Below are 15,001 nucleotides of genomic sequence, written 5' to 3'. Positions count from 1 at the left end.
AAAGGAATGTGCTGTAAAAATTTGATAGTTGTATGTGTATGGTCAATCTATGCAAAAATGTAAATTGCATTTTCGGACTTTGGGTTTTATATTAGATTCAGATGTAGTTTTAAATTCACTTACTTCCGATAGGAAATGTTTTGTAGTGCTGGGGATGTTTTTCGAGTTCTGTGAATAAACGAAAATATGTTTTTAGGTATACCATTGAATTATTTTTTATTATTGATGTGTTTTGAATTTACACTTACGTCAGTCAATAGATGGCACTATTTGAGCTGCAAAGTCTCAGTTGTCTCCTCCTACTGCATTCAAGTGTGGTCACCAGGGAAGTCTGCTCCACTGAGCACAAAATGGTGGTAGAGTTCTTTTATACGTTTTTTAGGCGCAAACGAAAATTTAAAAAAAAGATATGTTTCGAAAAGATTTTTGCGTGTGAATCAGAATCTGACAGAATATATATCTATTAAGTGGTGTGTGAAATGTTGGTTTGCAACTTCTGTCTCAGGATGGCAGCCATTTTGAGTAGATGGTGGCTCGGATGCTGTAATGAAATAGTGGAAGGACACCTGTTTTCTCAGCTTTGTATGAGTTAAATGTAATTGCAGCGTTTTTCATGGTTTGTACAGTGTTTTTTATGTATAGTGTATACACATAAATGTCAGATTTCTTTTTTTTTTCTAACATACTTACCAACCAAAAACTCGTTTTGTGCATCCCATCCCAGAAGACTACGAAAAATAAATGTAACATTAATTATACTTTAACATAGGATACTTACTAAGTTTTGTAATGGTAGGCTTTGTAATAGTAGATTGTATATATCTCTATGAACATGCGCTGTAATGGCGGGCGTTGTAAAAACATGCTTTGTAATGGTGGTTGCGTTGTAAAAACTGAGATGTAAAATTATGCGCTGCAATGGTATGCGTTCCAAAGCCAAATATTTCCCAATAAATTGTCTATCTTGAGGAGAACACACTATTGAATCCGGTCCCTCATTCAGCAACAGATACCAAAAGAGCTGGCCAGGAGTTCTAAGCAATTAATATGCAAAGTCTGTCCTTGCTAAGACGAAGAAACTCCTGTGGAGAATTCACCACATTTGAGCCTCAGCCTGACCTGCTGGCGTTGTACTCTATCTGAAGCTGACCCAAAGATGGCTCTCCCATTCTACACTTTCATGTGTGAAAGCCACCAAGAGATTGCCTGCCTCCATTTGCCTGTAATGGCTACTGTCTGGGAGAAAGTGATTCTCTTCCGAAGGTGACAAGCTTTGAGTCATTGAAGGGCCAGATAGTGAAGAGGGTCCGGAAAGGAGGCTTGGATAGAGGAGAAAAGGAGCACCACCAGGCAGGCGATCTGCCACGATGAAGTGCAGGGTCTCACCAGGGTTCTCCTTAGCTCGTGCTTGATTTTTGTTATTTTCCAAGAGGCAAAGCTCAGAGAGGACGTTGTTGAGTTGATGATGAAACTTAGAAAGGCTGCTTTCGGAGATGTCACCAGGAGGGACTTTATCTCACTCATCACGAAACCCAAGCACTCTAGAAGGTCTATCGCTGTTTGCAGTTGACTCAACAGTTACCGGGATCACTGGGCCATAAGTAGCATGTCGTCCAAGTAGATTATGAGGTGCAGCCCCTGCGCTTGAAGGTGTTCCACCAGTGATCTAAGATCCTTGGTAAAACACCAAGGGGGGGGGGGAGGAGAGCCCGAATGGTAGACTAGAAAACTTGAATGGCCGGTGGGGCCAAATAATTTGGAGGAGCCGGCGGTGAGGTGGAAACATTGGAACCAACAGATAGGAGTCCTTGAGGTCCAGGCGGACCATCCAATCCAACTGCAGCAACACGTCCCACAGAAGTTGAATGCTCTCCATTCTGAAATAGCGGAAGACCAGCTGCTCCTTTAGCTCTAGCAGATAACGAGCTGTCGGGCCCACGTCGCTTTTGTCCACTAGAAAAAGGATGCTGATAAACCCACGAGTAGGGATGGTCGTTGGTTAAATGATGCTTTTCACTAAAAGAGAATGGGCCTCTGCGTGTACAAGTGCAGCCTCCTAAGAAGAAAAATGGATCGTTCTTGAGCCAGTGGGTTCAAGCGGGTTGCCATAGAATGCTATCTGGATGTACTGCACTGTTTGAAAAAAAACACACGTCAGACGTGATAGCTCTCCATGCGTGGAGCAAGAGCGCTAGCCTGCCCCCAACATGTACCAGGGTCAGAAGGACTAACTCACCGGAATTCGGGTTGCAGGACTGTCCCTTGAAGCCTCTGTCTCGGAACCGTTGACCTGGTGAGTGAGAAGTTGGTGAACCGCTGGTCTTGATCGTAGCCTCACCTGGAGCCTTGCCCTCTGGAGAGAGTGTGTGAGGAGTACAAAGGCTGGCCGAGCTACCCCAACCATGGCCGCCCCCTGGAAAACCTGCTTGATGTACAATTGGCCTTGTCCAGTGATGTAAAGGTACTAAGATATTTAGCCAGTTTCTTACTGAAAGGTTCCCCAAAGAACACCCCTGGGCCACCTCTCCCGATTCCGAGGATGCGAGATCCCCAAGCGTTGGGTCAACTTTGGTCAGCAAAGAGCGACACTGCTCAGTGGACAGCATACAGTTAGCATTACCAAGGAAGATCAGCACCCACTTCGCCCATCCTGAGAGTGCTTCTGGTGAGATCAGGATGCACAAAGATTTGGCATCTTCTTCCATGCCCAATTGTTTTGTTAAGGGACCAGTTGAATCCAGGAGCTTATTCTCGGATGCCATCCAAGCTCAATCTATGCTTTTCTTGGGATCTTTGATAAATTTGGCCAGAAAAGTGGCAATTTTGGGGTCAAATTTCTGGGTTCAAAGTGACCTTGCTGTCTAAAGTTGCATGGGGACATTCTGCCGCAGACAACCACACGCCTGTTTGTCAAGTGGTTTGCGGAGGCGGTATGACACAATGTGCCACTTTCTCCACGGAGATCCATGCTGAAGACCAGAGGTGGAGGACGAAATCAGGCTCCAGCATATCGGACCCTGTAGCCACAATACTAGGGTCAGATTTGAAGTGGTGGGGGTTGGAAGGACGCCACAGTCTTGAAGATTCAGCCTCATCATCAGAGTGGGAGTTGTCCTCTTGGGGCGGCAGAGTGGAAGGTTGAGGGTCCGCCACCACCACGGAGTCTAAAGGGGGAAAATGGGCAGGTTTTTCACCATGAAGGCCTGTTTAGGACAGGCAAAGCCATCATGGTCCAAGCAGTCGTCGCGGACACTTAGTCAGGGCTTCATCTGAGTTCGGCAGAAATGGAGGTGCCATGGAGGGCCCAGGGGTCTCCTGCACCGTGTGGGGGCTCTTTAAACAATCACACTCAATTGTGCCAAGTGTCGGTCAACGGGTACCATGGTCTCTTCGACTACTTATAGATGGAGGCATCAACCACATCATAAAAATCATCTGAAGGTAAATAGGCCAAGAGATCATCCTTCATGTGTCCGCTGTTTGAGGCTTCCATAATGGAGGTTGTCAGGCACAGTATAAACAATAGGGCCAATAAACAGGCAGGGAACCTGCAGCCAAAGTTGTAGCACACTGGGATCAGCATATGCAGTGCCTCACAGCACCTAGAGACAATGTGGGCAGTCAGAATGCTGCATATTAGGTACCGGGGAATCCGGAGCATGTTTTGGGTGGGGCAGAGCCAAACAGTTATGGGGCAGAGCCAAACATTTATAGGGCAGAGCCCGGGGACATCTCCCTAATGCCACTAGTTATTGGGGATGATATGGCCAGAGGGTGAGTTTACAAGTGAGGCCCTTGTGGCCACCAAAATAGAGACCCCCCTGCAGCATTCTGGGGGAGGAAAACTACAGACCATTACAGGCTTTACATAATATGCAAATATGGGCAGTACAGACCTCACACACTGAGGCGTTACTCTCCAGGCCAAGGCTTGGGCAGGCAATCAGCTCCGCAGCGTGCAACTCCGGTCTCACTGAAGAGAAACGGATTGAGTTTGCGCTCTAGGCCTACCATCACACTTGCAATTGCGCCACAAGGTGGGCAGAAGGCCGCGGCGTGAAACCACACCATGGAAGCGGCCACGAAGGAGTGCGAAATGCATTTCCGTGGCCATAGGGACAAAAGGGCTACAATATTATGTGAAAAAACCCTTGCAGGCAATATCCTTACAATGTACAACAACATTAACAGTATGTTTTAAGAAGGAAATTAAAAAAGTGAATTATCTGGGCTGTGAGCAGAGAAATAAGGTCACACCATAGAGGAAGGATTATGTGCATCATGGACGCAACCTGATTAGATAGCTCTTGGGGCCCTTATTATATTTTGATTGGCGGTTGTGTTTGAAACAGTCCCTGGGGTTCTTGGGTCTGGTCGTTTTTTTACTTGCTTTTTTAACGTGGGGGTGTTGATAAAATAAATACTGTAATAAAAAGTGGAGTAAATTAAAACGTAATTATCGCCTCAGGGTAGACATAAAATTGTGGACTTAGGCTGCATTACTAATTTGGAGAGCTCATCGGAGGCGATACAAATACAGACACAAAAGCACGTCGACTGAGAACTCACACTTCCATAAATATAACCAAAACATAAATCAGCTTAAATATCAAGATAAGAGGCAAAAAAACAAGCACTGACCTAAGACAATTGCTTTTTCAAAAAGAGGTATGTATAAAAAAAATGATTTCAACAAGAGAACTCAAATAACAACTATCTTGTTTTGTACATTAACACTGACAATTACTTATGGTTGTCCACTAGTTGCGGCCTGTTTGGAATAACTATCAATCTATACATATTTTTTTTTTGTCAACAGCAGCCTCTGAATCATGTTGTTCTTAACAACCTTAATGAGACTAAAATTGCATCCGAGTTCAAATGATAGAATGGGCTTAACATTTAAAGACTGGGCTGGTAAAAGCAGCAACATACAATTAAGACATGTGATCCATATGATTGCGATCATAAACACACTTAGGACCTGAGGGGGATCTGAGAAAGCCAGAGGGTAAGGATCCCTCAAAAGAAAAAATTCTTATCACACAAAGTAAGCCCAGCTACACGTGGAAAAGAGAAGAAGATAGAGGTAGGGTAATGTCTACGGAAGAGATAGAAAGAGAAATTTCCATCAGGGCAGGAACCCTCACAAACTGTTAGGTGACATGCTTTATGGGTTCCCTCCACACAACCTGGCGTGGGCTACAACGCCCAAAGGGGAGGAGCTGAGGTGTTTTATCAAAGATGAGCGTATGAAAATACAGATGAATGAGGGGCAAATGTGCAAAGAAATTTAGTGAGTGATTTATAAGTGTCTCTCTGGATCCACTGAATTTTATTAGGTGGTCACAGGGACACAATTTAAAGGCAAGAGGGCTAGGGATTAAACTAATATATCCCTAGATCATGGCCAACATGTTTCTGCCATTCATTGGTCCCCTATAGAGACCCAGAGGCATTCATCGGGACCTTGATTAGTCACTCTGTATATGTGATGAAGAAAGTAGATATACTGGCCACCACAGGAACTGGGCGGTCAGGTGTTCAACTACCCTATTCACTTCAAAGGAGTTCATTTACTAAAGTGAAATATATCAAACCCACTGTCCATGCTCTTGTAGCTTCTCACTGTGCCCAACGTGAATGTGGGGTGCAGTCGGCAGGGAGGCGGCCATCTCCCTGCAGAGTGCACCACACAGTCACCATGATGTGGTAATTAGCCTTGATGCTCATCATTACATCATTAAATATTTTCATTTCCTTTTAGGACAATGTTGTTGTTATATATAACCACACCAGACTACGCAACCCAGCTACGTCACCAGACACAATCAAGCAAACCAGTCCCACGCATTGGTATCTAAGGTTCGCACACGTTGGATATTTTTCACATCATCACTATATATAAACAAGACCTACTGCAGTGTAACGACTTCACATTGTGACTTAGGTTTTATAAATCTGCACAAAGTACCCTTTTTTCGTAACTGGTTTAGGTCTTCCAGCTTTAATAAGCATCTTCGTAAATGGCCTTGACCTGATTGCAAACAACATTTTGGAGACAGAATGAAATGGAAAGCTCCTTGAATGTGCCTATCAATGTTAATCCTGTAAGTAGGCTTGTACTAAAGCATGATTAATTGCAAATAGTACATAACTGTGTTCACAGTATACTATACAGACAACACTGGCTTTTAGATTACATTTCTGCAGTCTGTGCTTTTCAAAGGTCCGTACCAGCTACGTTTGACTAATCAAGGCAATATTAGAAATACCTTCTTATGTTTGCTAGCTGCATCCATTTCCACAACAAGGAAGACATTGTAGGAACCATGGAAGCAAACATCTCACATTATTTCCAAATATTTGACCAGTACGTTTAGCCACACTCTACCACGGTTTCCTATATTTGCAAAGAAGGGGTTGGGTTAAGCGTGTCCTTCTTAACTGTAAGAATTTGGGTTATTAGCTGTGAGGAATAAAGGCCTGCACAAGTAATAGGTCCAGACTTTCCTCTTATTTGGAACGGACTCTCTCAAAGAAGAGCAGTCAAAGACCTACTAAGGGGAGGTGATGTGGGCTAGTAACCCGTATATGCAGGCACATAACACCAATCCATATATGATTATCCAGTTCGTGATTTTTCTTTGGAAAAAAAGTATATTTATTACACATGCACACTACTAAATACTATTCATAAATATATACATCAGACAGATCGAGATACCTTGACATTCTGAAACCACATTTGACCTTTACTGGGTCATGACCCCCAACATTCTAGTAACCCCCCCCATACCAGATAGAACATCACACTATAAGGTGGTAGCACTTTAAAATTAGGCAGGTCAATTGGCTTTGTCGAAGTCACCACATCCATATGTAAAGCAAGCCTATTGTTTGGTAATGGGCCAGCACAACAATATAAGGCACGCCTCCTGGCTTTATAAAGGTGACCCCTAGTAAAAGATCAATAACCACATGTCAAATATTATATTACTGAAATCAATAACCATGGTTAAATGCAATCATTACTCTCAATAAAATATTGCAATGCTTATCAAAAGGCACTGTCTACATTATACTGTCAAGAATGCATTTATGTTTTTGTTAGAAATTAGATTTCTGGTTAGGTAGGGCAGGCGCCTAAGCCAAACCGAAACCCCCACTTAAGGCAGGGTAAGGGAGTTACACACTGAAGATAACCCTTGGTAGCTTGGCAGAACAGTCAGGCTTATCCCAGAGGCATTGTGCAGAGCGTTTGACAAATACCCACACACAGTAGCGACACACTAAGCACACCACAAAATAAACTCCACACAAGGTCATATAACAAATAGCCTTATTACTCATAAAACACATTACAACGTAATCTCCTATATACACTGTGCCACCAAGCTCTTGGTAGGACTTTACAGAGATTATATACACTACAGGGCCAATCGCCGAACTACTGGTAAGGGTACACTTAGCATGAACACATTAGACCTAAACCATCAGTGGCAGTACCCAGCATAGCTCATTATGCGTAAGGTCACAATAGGCCAATGGAGCCACTGTCATAGGTATCACCATTAGCACCACCCAGTTACTGTGAATGTAATCCGCAGTTCATTTACATCAGGGTATGACACCTTAGGTATGCACGTAATCCATAGTGCACCCTAGCAATGACCAGCCAGGTATCGTAGGTCTGAATTGCCAGGAACCCTCCTGGTCGTGCAGGCATTAACCGGTGGAAGTGGCATTAATCCCCTTTGACCCCCCAACCCACACAATGCCTTCAAACTAAAGCCCATGTGCAGCCAGGGAACGTTGTGGCAATCTCTAAATCTGGGCCTCTACAGGGCTTGCCCCGCAATGCCCTAAAAAATGCCCCCAACATCAATCACATGTGCAGCTGCCCGCGGCCTTGCGGCGCAGCTGTGCAACGTCGGAAATGCGAGGAAAAAGTTGGTGCCACCTACGCACCCAAGGGAAACGCGCCAATGGCCCCTCGGGCGGAAAATCAGAGCGTGGCCAGGGACAATGGACACTTCATCCCCCCAAGGCACTCACCTGCTTTACTTGGGCGTTTTCACAGGGCCCATGAGGTTCCTGTGGAAGCACAATGCCTCCAATGACGATCCTTAAGCCGCTGCTTCCCGCAAGACAGAAGCAGGACCCGGAGAGAAGTCTCCGGTGTGGTCTGCGGAAGACAGCTCTGCCCACAACCAGGCAGTTGCCGCCTGACTTCCATTTTGCGGTGGTAGGTTCCCCCCACCACCAGGTTTAGGCAGCATGAGGGGCTTTCCCCTTCCTTACGGGAGCCCACCCACGTCCAGGTGTCCTCCGCCTGACTTCCGCTTCGCAGTGCGGCTGCACTCGCCGTTCTCACCACAAGAGCCCTCTTCTCAGGGTCAACAAGCAGCGGGTGCAGCGTCCGCTACGCTCTTTGGGTAGAGGCACAGAGAAAGTGAGGCAACTGGCAGTCCCCTCCTCACCTTTGGTTCCTGGGTCAGGCCAAAGCAGACCACTACACCTCAATGAGTGAGGGGAGGCAGCAGCACAGTGCTCCCCTCGCATTATATCTCTCCAGTCCAGAGGCAGTGAACGTAAGCGGGAAAACTAAACAACCACTCACCATGAGCTGGATGTCAGGCCACACAGGGCAGAGCTGGGCCTGGGCACTCCAGCTCACAGGGCCCTCCAGCAAATGGGAAGTCCTTTGAGGCGGGTCCTACTGGCGCCCAGCAGTCCTCTAGTTCCAGGTAAGCACAAAACAATGGGGTCACAGCCCCAACATTTATATCCCTAAAGTCTTTTTATTCTGCCCTGGCAAATGGACTTGGACCTAGTACAAACCAGTTCATAGGGGCACTTATCAAGTGCACAACAGTCCCCAATGTTTGTGTAGGCTCTGGACCCAGACACACCACAGGAGGGCAGAGCCAGTATTGTGGAAGGCAGGCACAGTCCTATTCAGGGTCAGGTGCTACTTCTCCCACTACTCCAAATGCAGATCGGCCTATTCAGCCTAGCGCTGACTCACCCAGCCCCTCTGGAGCAACTGCACCTCCCCAACCCCTATCATCCAGAGCCAGACATGCAATACACAACACAAAGACACATAGCACACAGAAATGCCCACTTCTAAAAGTGGCATTTCTAAAATAGTGATAATAAATCATCGAACACCAATACGCAGCATTTATTACCACTATTCCAAACATACCAAACTTGAATACGCTACTCCTCATGTCAGGAATTACCACTGAAACACAAATCAGGGAATCCCCCATGCATTTCTGTGAGAGGGCAGCCTCACAGTAGTGAGAAACCAAGAGTTAAAGGGAAAAGGATGCAGAGGAGGTCTACAAGTAATGCGCACTGTTCCCTGGGAAAGAAAATTATTTCTACAATATCTATACAATGTTTATATTTTCAAACGTTATTAACATTTATTAGTACATACATCTTTTTAAATCATGTTTGTATATCACTATTCCAAACGTAACTCAAAATTGTGCATAAATGTACTATATTACATCATAATCATTGCATGTAGTTGTACATTAGTCATTACTGTAGCATTTCGTAACATATAACGTTGTTATGGGCCTATTAACAGGCAATCATAAATGCAAAAGAATCGTTTCTTCATGAAGGTGTTGTATTTTTTTTCTAACTCTAATATACTATACTGACTATGTGATGTTACTCCTTGGCGCCAAGGAGTAACATCACATAGTCAGTATACTCAACACCAATACGGTAGATATTGATATGTATCGATAAGGCCATACAGTCTTATGTGTGTTTAAGGTTGATACTCATGGGTTCAGTGGTAGATTCTTAAAGTTAGTACACCACATACCAATAGGTGAGACATCTATCTGCACCGTTAGGTCCCCATATATTTAGTTTACTTAATGATAAGTTGGTGATCAAAGTAAATTCTTGCAAGATCTTGGTTGTCTTTAAGATTAGTTTCAAATTATGATTAGTTTCAAATTATTGTATTTAATACTTGAGAAGTGTTCTGACTCATACATGTATTTTTATGTATCGCAGATTTTTTTGTACATATATATGTTTGAAGTACATGATATAATGTATAGAGAACATTTGTCACATAAGATGATTATGCAACGCCATCTAACACATATTTACCTTCTGTTAACTTATGGATATTGTCCAACGAGTATATTTTGTTAAACTGTTTGTCATATAGGATGTTTATGCAATGTCAGATATATATCAACCTTTTGTTAATGTCTGGTTATTTTCCAACGTGTATATCTGGTTAAAAACAGGCAAATTCACCGCTTTCTGTAAGACCTGTGTTTAGTTATTTAATCACGATCTTAGTGAGGCTGACAATTGTGTTCTTAGTTGTAGCACAATTCTTTATTAATTTAACATTGCTGATGGTTAAAACTAGAGTAGGATTAAGACATCTACTCATCCGAAGATTATAATGTGGCAGTGGTTGTTATTTATTCATAGAAAGCTAATTCGAATTACATGGTATTATATGTAACTCAGTAAATTGTCTGTATTACCCAGTCTTAGTCATTCGGAAAGACTATATGTACGTGTTTTTGTTTTTCCATCTAGGGTATAGATGAATAGAGCTATAAATAACCTCTGGCACTTCAAAACTAATATCAACAACTACGGGACATTATAATCTCTAATACACCCATGAGAGTAACAGTGACACCAGTTTGACTCAGTCACTTATCATGAATATACAAGCGTTCGATATGTTTCCTCCTCCTTCGATCTTAGACACAGGCACTAAGATAATACACATTCTCTTTCCATTGACAATATGCTTGAGATCAATGGCACACTACAACTCCCACAACTGCAGGATAGCACGCGTTAATGTCCGTTTTTTCTTTTTGTTACCGGCACTCATGAGTTGTATGGTAACCTTCCGCATTAGTTCGCCAGATGATTACACGATCAAGTACCACGGAAGCTTTGGGAATAATTTTTTACCCGGGATCGCCATCATCGTAGGTAAGGATTGAGCCATAATTAGGCATACCTTTATTTGGAGAGACTTATATTTGTATTCTTTACAAGCGAGATAGGGCAGGTTATATGTTTACTTTTTATTTATTAGCAGTAATAAGCTCGAGACACAAGGACAACACAATTTGGTGTCTCTTCTACGTTTTTGGATAGGTTTAAGTGAGGTATGTTTATAATATATATATATATATATTACCTACTGGCGGTTGCCAGTAGGTAGTTATAGTTAGGCTTATTTTCAATAGGGAAATCGCAACATTCTATTGGGAATAACTTTGGCGTCGGTTGAGGAATCTGCCTGAAAATGTCCTCAAATTTGCCTCGCGGCGCTCCGGTCCTTGCCTGAAATTTTAGGGGGGATTCGTCAAGTGGGGGCCGAGAAAAAAGGGGGTCCCAAAACGTGTTTTCCCCATGTTAATTTCCATTGGGCGGTCGACCTCACTTTTAGCCCGAACGGCTGAATGGTTTTCCACGAAACTTGGCAAAATTGTAGGGACTGGTACCCCGATGTGCCTTTGCTATGTCTCAAGATATGTGCTCCAGTGGATTTTGAGTAATTTAGGTTCAAAAAATATATATATCTATAAGCGCGCCCCGGTACGCGCACCGGGGCGCGAACCAGCGCGCTACGCGAGTTCGCGCGCGGAAAGCTGATTGGCTCTCGGGTGTCTGTAAACATTCTAAACAGTCCGGAGCGGCCGCCATCTTGTGTCTCGGTAGGATCGAGACACAAGAGGTGGAAAAAACAAAGAGGGAAATGACCAAAAGAGGGCAGGATAGACCCCCCTGACCCCTAGGTTTGATGTGGGGGCCATAAAAGGGCCCAGCAGGGCAAAAAAAAAAAAAAAAAAACATTTTTTTTTCGATTTGCGTGGGGGGAGCGCCCGGTACGCGCACCAGGGAGCGGACCAGGGAGCGTACCATGGAGAAAAAAAAATTTAGCCTTTTTTTTTATAAATTGGAGGTAGTTCTAAAAAGAACTGTTTTTTTTCTTGTTTTATATATTTTTTTGTTTTTTATGGGGACAAACAAAAAACAGGGAATTGTAAACAGCTCAACTGGAGCAAAAAAAAAACAGAAAAAAATTAAGGTTTCTTTCGGCACAGGTAGTTGTCTCCAGCACGGTTTATAAGTTTGATGCTCTGCTCCCCATAAGAAATGGTAGTCCCACAAAACATACAAGTAATATTGTAGTCTCCAAACTGGCGTTGGATGCATGGGACTATCTCTCTAGTTTCAGGACCCGATGGAGTGGGTTGTTTAGAGGTGCTCGGAGAAGATTATGGAGGGTTTCTGGACAGTTCTCTGACCTCTGCTGCAGAATAGTTATTGGGGTGCTTTCGTTGCATGTGGCGTATCATTGTGTGATTCCCAAATGAATATTTTTTTGCAGGGTTCCCCCTGGAAAGTTCAGCGCCACAGATAACAGGTCACCTTTGCAGCATTAACTTTTTTGAAACCCCTTGGGATTTTAAAAAACTCCCATATAAAGTGCTCCTTAGGTCTATATGGGGGATTATCTTCATGCAGGAACTGGCTTCTCTCCTCCTCCTCCTCTTCTTCACCACCAATGTGATGTTGTGGTGGTCCTTGTGGTGGTTGGTGGTGGTGGTGGTGGTGCAGATGCTCCAGCTGCTGCTGCTACTGTAGCCATTTCTCTATCAATAGAAGCAGGTCTTTCTCACTCAAAGAATAAAGTGAGAATGAGGAAAAAAGGTGGGAGCTTTCATCATTTGGAAAACAAAACTGTTCTGAACCAATGAAAAGTGTTATTTTCAGGTCACATGACCCGACGCGATTACGCTACGCCCCCCAGTGCGCGCCTGGGGGCGCGCCCCGCGCCGCTTACGTAGCACGTTTGTATGCGCGTGGATGCTTCCGAGTGCGCTTACGCCGTGCGTATCACGCGGACACGGCTACGCGATACGTCACAATGATGTTTTCGTTCGCGGCAATAGCGCTAACGGGACGCTCACCGGTACGCGCCCTGGGGCGTGCCGCAAGACTGCGCTTACCGGTGCGGTCACCGGGACGCGCACTGGGAGCGCTCCAGGGAAAAAAAATAAAAAAATAAAAAAATTAAGAATATACATATAAAAAATTGTATTACATAAATATACAATATAGGATTCATTAAAAAAATATATATTTCATAGCTATAGAAATTTGCTATTAAAAAACCTATGAAATTCACTGAAAAAACCACAGGTTTCACACCAGTTATAGTTAGGAATTAGCATTTAAAAAACCTATTAAATTCACTGAAAAAACCATAGGTTTCACACCAGTTATAGTTAGCTGGAAATTTTAATGACATAAAACCATTGAAATTCCCACGTTATAGTTAGTTGGACTCACTATAACTTGCGCGCCTGCAATGCACTGCTGATGACGTCACATATTACATCACCCATGACATGGTCAGTGACATCACTCATGACATCACTGATGACACCATCCTTGTGACAGAGTGACAGACCTCCTTTCAGTGTAATGTAACCCTTGAAACACATTCAAAAATAGAAAATAACATTTTCAAAAAAATGGAGATACCCATACCAGTTACAACAACCAATTCAGTAATACCACCATCTATATACACATCCACTCATTCACCAACAGTTCTATATAGTCACTCATACATATATTCACTCATCATATGAAGTGAAACACCTATACATCCTGTTACACACCGACAGTCATCCAAAAGTTACTCACACGCATACTCACACATGCAAATAAACTTTTGAACATCCATTTATTTGCATATACAGCTATACACACACTACCACCTTACTTCTAAGGAAACTTACACATACTTACTCTCTTAAACAATCACTTATAGAAACACATACTTATTTAAACAGGAACTCTTACAATCTCTTACTCTCACATATACTCACTTATATACATTAACACCTTGGCTGCTAAGGCAATTCCCATCCTGTGCTGGAAATTGCTATTCTTCTCTATTCATGACGAGCTCAGCTCGTCATAAGCACATCTCCAGTGTGCCTCATGACGAGCTGAGCTCATCATGAGCAGGGAAGGGGTTAATATTTACATATACTAGATTAAAACATACGTAGTTACTGATAAAGACACTAGTGAGACAGTCATTCACTTAATAACACACACATATACACACTCATCCACCCATACAGTCCTGCACATATGTTGTGTTCAAAACACATACAGAGAGTCAGTCATTGATGCATCTATGTGCTAAGTCATACCCCCACCAAACCATACAGACACTCATACTGATACTAAAAACAACATCTAATAACCCATATACACACACATGTAGATACTCACAAACCCATGCACCCACTTATACACAAAGTGAAACACTAATACATATATTTAAATATTTAAACATTTCTCACAAATATATGTATTCACTAAGATACACTTAATAAGCCAGTTAACCAATTTTTTTTAAAAAGACATCCATTTAGACACTTATTTAAACATTTATTCTTCCATTGACTTTTACATATACATATATAAAACATTTATTTTTCAGAAAGACACACATTCACTGGATGGTGTCATCAGTGATGTCATGAATGAGGTCACTGACCATGTCATGAGTGATGTAATATGGGACGTCATCAGCAGTGCATTGCAGGCGAGCAAGTTATAGTGAGTCCAACTAACTATAACGTGGGAATTTCAATGGTTTTATGTCAGTAAAATTTCCAGCTAACTATAACGTGTGAAACCTATGGTTTTTTCAGTGAATTTAATAGGTTTTTTAAATGCTAATTCCTAACTATAACTGGTGTGAAACCTGTGGTTTTTTCAGTGAATATATATATGCAGTTCAAAGCGGCGTTCCAAGCGTGCACTCAGGGTACAACAATGATCCACACTTACACTGCAGGTCTGTCAAAAAAGGAGGGTTTATTCACGTGACGCGTTTCGCACTCCATGAGTGCTTGTTCACACAATAGTACTCTGAAAGTTTGCT

Source organism: Lissotriton vulgaris, unplaced genomic scaffold, assembly GCF_964263255.1.
Source record: "Lissotriton vulgaris unplaced genomic scaffold, aLisVul1.2 SCAFFOLD_1787, whole genome shotgun sequence".
Lineage (NCBI taxonomy): Eukaryota > Metazoa > Chordata > Amphibia > Caudata > Salamandridae > Lissotriton > Lissotriton vulgaris.
This window is presented reverse-complemented; position numbering follows the sequence as displayed.